Source organism: Piliocolobus tephrosceles, chromosome 1 (assembly GCF_002776525.5).
Source record: "Piliocolobus tephrosceles isolate RC106 chromosome 1, ASM277652v3, whole genome shotgun sequence".
Classification (NCBI taxonomy): Eukaryota; Metazoa; Chordata; class Mammalia; order Primates; family Cercopithecidae; genus Piliocolobus; species Piliocolobus tephrosceles.
The window spans coordinates 63,474,580-63,485,213 of record NC_045434.1 but is presented as its reverse complement, the minus strand read 5'-3'; the positions used below and the strand labels follow the sequence as shown (position 1 = coordinate 63,485,213).

The window sequence follows — 10,634 nt, the reverse complement described above, 5'->3', positions numbered from 1 at the left end:
GGAGGAGGGGGCAGGAATGCATGAAGGGGATCGAAGCTGTGGGAAAGAAAAAGATATGCAGTGGTGTGTGTGTGTGCATGCGCACACGGGGTGGGGTGTGACGGAAACAACGGCTTTGGCCAAATTAAGATTTAGTCCTGGAACTTCTGCCAAGCTTTTTCTCCCTTCCAGTCATCTGCCCTTACTAATGTTAGGCAGTCACAGTGTCCTTACCAACGTTATCACCCTTTCCCAGTGCCCAGAGCTGGAGGCTGATAGCTGGAGGCGGACTGGCACTGGGGCCAAGTCCACCTGTCCGGCTCCCTTCCTGGCCCACTCCCTCCCTGGCCCAAATTGCCCCTGCCCACTGGGCCTCCCTGTCCACCAGGCCCTGTAAAGAAAAGCTGGCACCGTCACCCCACAGCTCCTCATGCCAGGACAGATACCTGAGCTGGGAGATCACCCGAGCTCTCTTTTTAACCTGCCTCGGCTCATGTGACAGGCTGGAGTCCAGGCAGACATATGCAGGCCAGGCATCCAGGCAGGGCACACAGCGCTATTTATTTCCTACTGGGTTCTCTTCAGGCAGAGCTGGCAGGGTGGGACTTTCTCATTGTATTTAAGCCTCAGCTGGCGCCACAGAACTGCCCCAGCCTCAGCCTTTGCCCCTTTTCCAACCCAGTAGGTAAAAATAAACCAATTTGGCAGCTTTGGGGAGTGGGATGGGGACTGTTGAAAAGGCGCTGTAAACGCGACAGTGGCGGCGGGATGGGGTTGGTCGCAGCAGGGAGGGGTCTGGTCATAAACCCTGGCTCTGCTGTGAACTGAAGGGACGGGTGTTTGATCTCTCCAGCTGGGCACTCTTCCTCCCATTTCTTCAGCTAGGAAGAGTCTGGGCACCATTCATTCCCAATCTCTGAGGCAGAAGGCACTGGATGGAGACAGTGGGTGGCCACTGGTGCTGCGGGTGGTGGCTAGGGTAGAAATAAGGGAAACAAAGGAGAGGAAATGGTCATGGCTAGTGAGGGACCCTTCATCCGAATGGGTCTTTCGAGGAACACTTGGCTCCTAGGGCACTAGTTCAAGTCTACCATCATATGCATCTCATTGTATTTCAATTCTTTACATGTTTGACCTTCCACTAAACACGTGTGTTATGTTTGAATGGATCCAGCACAGCGCCTGGCCCACCGAGTACACTGGGCATTTACTGAGCGACTGAAGACAAGGCAGAGAAAGGTGGAGGCAGGGCCTGGCGCCCCCTCGGGGAGCCCCGTGGAAGTACAGCCGCAGGGTTTGGGGAGGTAGGACACTTCCCACCCAGGAGGCTCCCGCAGCTGTTCCCTACCAGGTTTCTAACTTTACAACTGCGACTCTGTGGTCTGGGAAATCTCCGCCTTGTGTGTTCCTCCGGCTCCAGCCCAGCTTTCCCAGCGAAAGCGGCGCCTCCCCTTCTGAATGTAGTAGAATTTAAGGCTGGTACTAAATGAAGAACAGAGGAAGTCCTCTCTTTGAAATGCAGCTGCCCCAGGCCAGGTTGGGCTGGGAAGGGGTAGCAATAGCGTGTGTGACACAGCGGTTGGGAAACAGTTGTGCCTGCAGGAAGACCCACCACGGAAGCGTCTGCCCCTCGTTATTTTAGCAGCATTGACAGGAAGCACCTGTGGTCCATCACTCCTCTTGGTCCCCCAAAGAGCTCTGAAGCCTCCTCTCTCTCACTCATGCCACTTTGCCTGGACATCTCGCTGGCATTTTAAAGCAGCTAGTGACTTCAGTTCCAAAGGGAAAAGCGATGAATGAAGAGTGTTTGCTGAGAGGGGAATGGCACCAGGACAATGTGGGACACTGGCTCAAAAACTCGGGTGAAAGATCCCAGGGATGAGGTTTCTGAATTCATCTCTTGTATTCACCTCAGTCTCAGGCTCTGGCTGGATTGTTGGTGGGACAGAAGTAAGCAATGTAGTTTTAGCAACCAGAGAAAACAGCAACACAGCGGGCTACTTGTTGAGGGAAATGAGGGAATCGGGGAAGAGAAGTAGGGAAGCCGGGTCTGCTGGTTCCTCCTCCCCCGCGGACCTCAAGATGGCTAATCCGGGATAGAATCAGTTTGATGAGGGAGAAGAAAGAGCCAAACCCGTGATCTGAAATCATGGCAGAGAAACCTGAAGGGTAACCCCATCTCATCTTCAAGGTCAGAAACAGGGAGGTGAGAGCCAAGTTGCTACTGGATAGCCATGTCTTTCATGCCTTTCATTCCTACCATCTTTTATCCTCCACCTTCAGCTCAGGACAGAAGCCCCTTATTCTTTTTTTTGTTGTTTGTTTGTTTTTTGTTTTTGTTTTTGTTTTTTTTTTTTTTGAGATGGAGTCTCGCTCTGTCACCCAGGCTGGAATGCAGTGACCGGATCTCAGCTCACTGCAAGCTCCGCCTCCCGGGTTCACACCATTCTCCTGCCTCAGCCTCCCAAGTAGTTGGGACTACAGGCGCCACCACCTCGCCCGGCTAGTTTTTTGTATTTTTAGTAGAGACGGGGTTTCACCGTGTTAGCCAGGATGGTCTCGATCTCCTGACCTCGTGATCCGCCCGTCTCGGCCTCCCAAAGTGCTGGGATTACAGGCTTGAGCCACCGCGCCCGGCCAGAAGCCCCTTATTTTATACTATGCACAGACTCAGAGGACATTCTCTTCTGAAACCATCTCCCCTCCCCATCCCATTCACTGTCAGAGTTACACAAATTTTAAACCACAACAGAGTGCAGATAACTTGCTGGCAAGTTTTCTCTGAAGCCATTGCCTAGCTTTTGTTAGATTCTAAACATATGGTCAGCAATGCTGCTGACACTCCCTATCCTTGATAAATGCCACTAGGGTGCTTTTTTTGCACACAACAGTTGCTCAACAAGTCACTGGTGAAAGAATCAATGCACCAACAAAGGCCTATATAGACATGCTTGAGAACAGCAGAGGTGAGTGCAGCTTGGGTCAGGGGTCCACCCTGGGAATGATTTAAGAATTCTCTGCAGTGGTTCAGATTGGGTGTCCTGGATGTGCTCCTCAATCAGGAGATCATCAACAGCCAGATTCAAAGGCAGGGCCGAGCAGCCTCTGCAAAATGAGGTCAAATCATGTCCAGGCTCACTCTACCGGAAGGTCAAGGTCAGTCCTTAGTATCTGCACAGACTAGATGCAGTCACTTTACATTTCTGCCTTTGGACTGACAAATTCCTTCCTAGAAAGTAAAAAGCAATAGGCAATGCACTAGCAGTCCTCATTGCCATTTTCACTGCCTTTTCTAAGCTCTGATAATTTTTGTCTTAAAGGGCATAAAGAGCCATGGGAGTATCCTGGTTTGTGGTGCCTTTGAGCATGGGTTTTGTTTGGTTTTTGAGACAGAGTCTCGCACTGTTGCCCAGGCTGGAGTGCAATCTCGGCTCACTGCAACCTCCGCTTCCTGGGTTCAAGTGATTCTCCTGCCTCAGTCTCCCGAGTATCTAGGATTACAGGCACGTGCCACCACATATGGCTAATCTTCTGCATTTTGTAGAGACAGCGTTTCACTGTGTTGGCCATGCTGGTCTTGAACTCCTGATCTCAGGTGATCCGTGGGCCTCGGCCTCCCAAAGTGCTGGGATTACAGGCTTGAGCCGCTGTGCCCGGCCTGATCATGGGTAAATTTTAACAGCGATATTGCAGGCTGAATGTTCTTTCAAATTCTGCCTGGTCTATAGTTCCTCCAGCAGCAGTTAATGTCTCTAACCTGGATTTGCTCCATGTGAATATGGGAAGGTCCATTTCTAGCTTTAGGCTGGGCTCCCATAAGGCAGAAACCCTGTTCAAGAATCCAGGGAAAGCTGGGCACAATGGCTCATTCCTATAATCCCAGCACTTTGGGAAGCTGAGATGGGCAGATGGCTTGAGGCCAGGAGTTCGAGACCAGCCTGGCCAACATTGTGAAACCCATCTCTACAAAAAAAAAAAAAAAAATACACAAACACACAAAAAAACTTGCCAGGCGCGGTGGCTCACACTTGTAATCCCAACACTTTGGGAGGCCGAGGCAGGCAGATTACCTGTCAGGAGTTCAAAACTAGCCTGGCTAACATGGCGAAACCCCGTCTCTATCAAAAATACAAAAAATTAGCTAGGTGTGATGGCGCACTCCTGTGGTCCCAGCTACTCGGGAGTCTGAGGCAGAAGAATCACTTAACCTGGGAGGCAGAAGCTGCAGTGAGCCGAGATTGTGCCATTGCACTCCAGCCTGGGCAACAGAGTGAGACTCCATCTTCAAAACAAAAATAAATAAATAAATAAAATTAGCTGGGCATGGTGATACATGCCTGTAGTTCCAGCTACTTGGGAGGTTGCAGTAGGAGATCACCTGACGCCAGGGAGGTTAAGGCTGGAGTGAACTATATTCACGCCACAACAATCTAGGGGACAACTCAAGGGCAGCAGAAGGCAGTCCCTGTTAGGTATCCAATTAGCTCCTGTTGCCAGGGCAATCGCGGCTCAGGGCCAGATCAGAAGCAGGGTGGAGCAGAGCCCACAGCCCTTAGGAACATTGTTTTCCTCTTTCATTTGCTCAGTTCCCTTAGGCTTTAAAAGTTATCCCACAGACTGAGGCCTGGGCCTAAGAAAAACATCCAAACTTCCCAAATAAACTGTATTCCTTAAAGTTGCGTGTCAGGTTTCATCCTTAAGCTGAGCTTGGGCCCCAAGAGGGTAAATGGGAGAGCTGCTGATTCAGGCTCCTGGGAGATGGTCAGCCCTGAGCATTCTACATGTTTTCCCATTTTCCTTCACAGCAAGGCCGGAGCTCACAAAGCAGACGGTGAACAGAAGCTCTGGGTACTAAAGGAGGAATACTGGTGGACTCTCTGTAAGGCTGTTTCTCAGGGAAGCCTTGTCCCTTCCCAAGATTTTCTTTCTGTATCATTGTCATCAAGTGAGAGAGGCTGTACCTGCCGCACAGCCCTAATTACCCAGTGACTGGTACTCACCTCCTTCAGAGTTCGGCACACAAGTTCTTGCCTGCGACAGTTCTCGGCCTTGGTTTTGAAACAATCAGGAGATGCTAAAAAATTCTCAAAGTAATTCATTTTTATTTTTTAAAAAACACCCCAAAATAAAAAACCACTGACTCGTCCATGCCAAACTGCACTTTCCAGAGGAAGCATGTCAGCAGACTCAAACGGACAATGGACAGAATCCCATGACACCAAAGTCATTCAAACCTGATGCTTTAGAGGCTGACATTCTGAGCTGAAATAGCTACAGGTCACCACTTGGCCCCATCTGGGACTCTTCTTTCTTTTTAGTCTATTCATGTGGTAGCAGAAGATGTGAGACTCTTTCTAGTCTCCAGTCAGGGAGGCTTCTCCTGTTATAGAAAAATATTAGAATCTAGGCTTAACTTAGCGGTGGGTGAGCTATATTAAGAATCATATCCTGCTTCTTCAAAGTCTAGACGATGTATTTGTAGTTTTGGCTTCTCTCAGGGGTTGTGGATCTCAGGAACCAGAGAGCTTTTAGTCCTTTTATGGATGGGTTCACTATGACTCTTAAAATCTTTTCTCATTGAAATTAGCCAGTATAATTTGACAGACACTCAGAAAAACACCCTAATCATATTAGGCTGAAGGCCAGGTCTGGAGGTACATTCTTTAAAAGTTTGGGCTTCGGGAAGCATAGGTTGAAGGTGAAAATGGGATATGTTAAAATGGGGATATTAAAAATATATTTAAAACTGGGAGGCTAATCTCTGGCAGAGCAGAACTCTTCTTTGATTTGCCAATCCCTGGCCTTTTCTTACTCCTTATTTGTACTGACTCCAGGTTTTCCATAGCATGGATGCCTGCCGCTGCTCTAAGCCTAATAAGTTATAGCGCTCTACAGACTGGTCACCTAGACTGAAGACACGGAGGAAAACATGTTTTGGCAATTCCACCTGGCTCAAGGTATAAGTATTTTTAATTTTCAGAGGAGAAAAAGCATACAGAGGCAGTCTAGAACAATCATTGTCACCTTTCCAACTTCCGTGTTGATGACATCAATAACAGATGCAAAAGAAATAATTAAAAATAAAGGAGAAAGAATTTTCCATGATTCACCAAAGTAGTAGGAGTATTCTGTCAGGAAAGCTTAGAAGCATTTATCAGCTGCTACCTAAAATTTAGCATTTAACTTTAATTATGCCTAGTTACGAATTAAGCAAAACAAAGTGTTTTAACATGACTAGCTGCTACAGATCAAAATAGTTTCACAGTAGAAATTTTTATTTTTTTATTGTTCTTTTTTTGATTATGCAATAAGCCCCCTTCTTAACAGATTAAATGTCACAAAAACTAAAATGTAATGACATTAGCCAGCTAACCTGTCAGCCCCAACTCCCTTAAACACTGAGGAATAAAGCATCCTAATATGGTCATAAGTCAAACTTCCTCTGGGAAAGAAGATCCAGGCTAGACTCTTTCAGAGCCCCTGGGGGGCAGAAGCAGAATTCTTACATCATAGTTAGGTTTTGGTGGTATTCATGTTTTTCATTATTACCAAGGTAACTGCATCTAACACTGGACCAGAAGAAAGTGTCCTTACATAATCCTTATCTGATTACCCTTTCCCAAAAAGAAGACATCAGAGACTGTGTGGGTCAACTTAAAAGAAGAGGCGAGCATGCTCCTGGTTCATGGAAGGAAATGAGCTTCCATCATCTGCACATGATCAGCGGCCATCAAAATCTGTAATTCAGAACAATATGAAGACATGGGCCTGCCCATTTGAAGCTTACTTTCTAATCTAAGCAGAAATCATGATAGCACATGATGAAAGAGTACATCAATAACTCTGAGGGTAGAAGGTAGGATAGAATACAAGAGGATGAGCGGTATTAGGTGGATTAGCCAATTTTCCATATTGAAAGAAAAAATGAGGCTGGGCATGGTGGCTCACGCCTATAATCTCAGCACTTTGAGAGGCTAAGGCACATAGATCACTTGAGCCCAGGAGTTCAAGACCAGCTCAAGCAACATGGTGAAACTCCCCCTCTACAGATATACAAAAAATTAGCCAGGCATGGTAGCGCATGACTGTAGTCCCAGTTACTTTGGAGGTTGAGGTGGGAGAATCACCTGAGTCTGGGAGGTTGAGGCTGCAGTGAGACAATACTGTACCACTCCACTCCAGCCTGGATGACAGAGTGAGACTCTGTCTCAAAAAGAAAAAATAAAGAAAAAGAAAAAATGACTTGGGGAATGAAATCAAAATTCTAACCCAACTCTCACCATATCAGAAACAATTTGGAAATTCAATTTTGTTAATTTAGAAATTAGTAAGTCACCTAACCTAACCAGTTTAACTGAAATGACTACAAGAAAAATGACTAAAGAACAATCCAGTAACTGAGGAAGAGACAGTCTGAATTCCTACACTAACTGATCCAATTCGGTCATTCACTGCTATGGCTGGATCCAAGTGAAACTTTAACAGTGGCCAAAAAGGTGGCATAGGGTTACTGCCTCTAAAAACCACAACTTGTCCCTAAGCTTGAAACCCACCCATAAACCATCAAATTCATGTGGACGAGCACCATGTTTTTAAGCAGCCCACTCTCCTAAAACTTGCATTGGCCTGCAGAAGACAGGCATGCCAACCTCAGTGACTCTGCTCTGCATCACTCTCTAGGTTGCCAAATTTAGGCAGAAACATCCATTTGCCTTCCCGTAGCTTTCTAAAATCTGTCTACAGTGTAATGAGTTGTCTATGCCCTTTCACTTAACCCAGTTTCAGTAACCTTATAGTCTATTTGATACACAGAAATAGAGCACGCACCAACCTCAGCCACAGGCTCCTTTCTCTCCCAAGTTCAGGCACAGTACTGGCTAGAACTCTAAAAACACAAACACCAAAACACAGTGTACATCAGATGCATATGAGGTCATAATCCTTTTAACACAGTTTGTTTGCAGGAGCACTTCTTAAACACTGATAACAACTGGCAAAACAACCTCAACATATGCTCTGCCTAGATAATGCAGGAGATCCTTAAATTTCTCCAAGTTAGAAAATTCAGGACAACAGCAATATGGTGTTAGGGATTGCAGATCTGTGTCAATCAGATACAGCCTTGCCACCACCTAAAGATGTGCTCGCCACCCTACACATGGCGTTAGCAGCAGTTCCAAAGGCCAACACATTCACTCTTGGAAGACAGTGTCAGCTGTCTTGACACTGCTGCTGGCTACATTTAACCAACTCTATGATGTGGTACCAGAGCCCAAGAAATACATCAAGCCAGATCGTTCTGTCCAAACATCCCAAGGAAACATGTGCCTTGGACAGCACCCGAGTGGGAACAGGCTGCTAATGTTGATATAAAATGCAAAATAGTAAAAGCAGCATTTTCTCTAATTTACTATTCAGTGAGAAACCCAAGCACAAATCCAATGCAGCAAATTGTAGAGGTTCAATGCTCCCTGATCTGCAGTTAAGCCAGGTGTGCCACCTCCTTCATCTGACTTGGATCCTGCTCTAGACTTTAAGAAAACATCTACCTGGCTAGCAGTTTAAGGACTCAATATAAAAATAACTCATGCTTTGTTTCAACTGGAGGGTCGTGACACAGTTGGGCCTACAAGAAAATCATTCATAAGTCAATGTAAGCTCCTATCTACTGAAAAAGTAGATTTGAGTTTTTTGAGTAGATGCGAGCTTTTACACCCTATGTTATGATGAAGAGATTCACTGAAGGATTCAATCGTGCTGTACTACTTCCTGGAGTTGGCAGAGAAATCATGCATTTCTTGGTAGTTGAAAGAAGGCTGATCCAAGTACACAGTGAAGAGGTGTTCCCATTTCTCAAGGTGTTTCATCTTCATGGCCATGAAGATTTAGCACCTGCAAAGTTCCCAAAACTATGCAATGCAGTTAATGTGGGGAAGCAGACATTGGATAATTCATTCAGAGACTACCAATCTTCCAAAGAGTCACTATTTCGACTAGCAGATCATGAGGTAGGTAAGGCAGTTTCAAGACCTCCCTTGAAGAAAGCAGTGATGAGTAAAGATGACGAGGATGGGTTATAAGCAGCATTTAGTGTGACATGTGAAGAGATCAAGATACCACTATCAGACAAGAAAACCAATGACCAGACAAATTTCACACAGCTTCTTCAGACAATGCAATCAAGAGATAGGATGCAGACTTAGAAATAAAGAAAATTCAGCAGCAGTTAGAGGGATCTAAAGGAGTTGTACATTTATTGCCTTCTGTAAACCAGGAGTAAAGGAGATAATTAAGGTTTTAAATAATCCAGTTTCTTAGTTGCCAAAAGTACCAAGACTTCCCCCTATTAATGAGGCTAAAGGCTCAGTTTAAGCTGTTCTCTGCCATCTGGCCTTTGTACTTGGGAGACTAAAGCCACCCTGGACATTTAAATGAGAGAGATTTGCACTCTCTCATTTTTCATAGCCTATGCTACAGCAATCATGACTACTTTTGGATAAAGCAAAAGTTCCCTAAATAATATACCCATGGTATTTTTCTTTTCTTTTCTTGTTACTACACTGCCCAACAAGAAGAGCTTCTTCCAATCTCGTCAAGTTTGCACCGCATTCTAGAATAAATGGAACTGGATCATTCTGAGAACTATATTGTAAAAAGCAAATATTCTACTTTAAAGAACACACTTTTTTTTTGAGACAGAGTCTCACTCTGTTGCCCAGGCTGGAGTGCAGCCGCACGATCTCAGCTCAAGTGATCCTCCCACCTCAGCCTTCCAAGTAGCTGGGATTATAGGCATGTGCCACCACACCTGGCTAATTTTTGTTTTTGTAGAGGTGGGGTTTCACCAGGTTGCCCAGGCTGGTCTTGAACTCCCAAACTCAAGGGATCCACCCACCTCAGCCTCCCATTACAGGCATGAGCCACTATACCCAGCCAAAAGTACACATTTAGGATAGAACTTGAGCATACTTTTGTTCTGGAAGAGGACAGAAATAGAGGAAGGGACAGAAAAAAACAAACAAAACCCAGTAGCAATGAGTTAGTTTCTGTCCATTCTCCACCCTTCTAAGTAGGACACTGGCTTAACAACTAGTTTTATTATCAGCCCTCACTGTTTAAATCTCAGCAGAGAAAAAGAAAAGCTGTTGAAGAGAATAAAATTAAGAAACGTAAAGGGGAAAACAATTGTTTATCACCAGTTTCTGGATTTTTAGTTTTCTTCTAACTGAAGTTCACTCAGATCTAGGGAATAGCATTAAGCTTAAAGTGAAAGTGGGAAAAAATGTGGCACATTAAGGTGGCAGGCAGCTGTAAAGAGAAGAGGGAAGCATTTTTAAACTGTAGTAAGGTTTACCCGAGAGTGACTACTTTTATAAGGAAGAGATTCTATGAAAATGCAGCAAGGAGGCTGGTCCATGGAGTACCACAAAGCTGGGGAGCTGCCGTTTTCATGCTGATTCTCTGTCTTTAGCATTCTGGGTCAATTGTGGCAGAGAAGCTGTTTTATCTTCCTTGGACATGGGAGAGGAAAGAAGGAGGGATGCATATGACTCAATTTTTAAATCAGCACCTTACAGGGTTATTTGGTAAAGTGGTAAGGCTTCTGTAAAATGCTTTGAGTGACTAGGAAACAAATCAGAGGCAAAATAACAACA

The 10,634-nt window shown here is 45.4% G+C and overlaps 1 long non-coding RNA gene across 5 annotated transcripts; it reads right to left on the bottom strand.

Annotated features, from left to right (window-relative positions):
* Positions 1–520: 520 nt before the first annotated feature.
* On the bottom strand, positions 521–9,722 carry LOC111522813. Of its 5 annotated transcripts, none has more exons than XR_002725337.1 (4): positions 7,807–9,722; positions 6,574–6,716; positions 4,980–5,359; positions 521–953 (listed from the first exon to the last, which is right to left on the bottom strand). It is a non-coding gene; the product is annotated as an uncharacterized LOC111522813 (long non-coding RNA). The 5 variants fall into 5 exon arrangements; XR_002725335.1 differs by having other exon boundaries at positions 7,811–9,722; XR_002725336.1 differs by having other exon boundaries at positions 6,593–6,716; positions 7,811–9,722.
* Between the last annotated feature and the right edge of the window lie 912 nt (positions 9,723–10,634).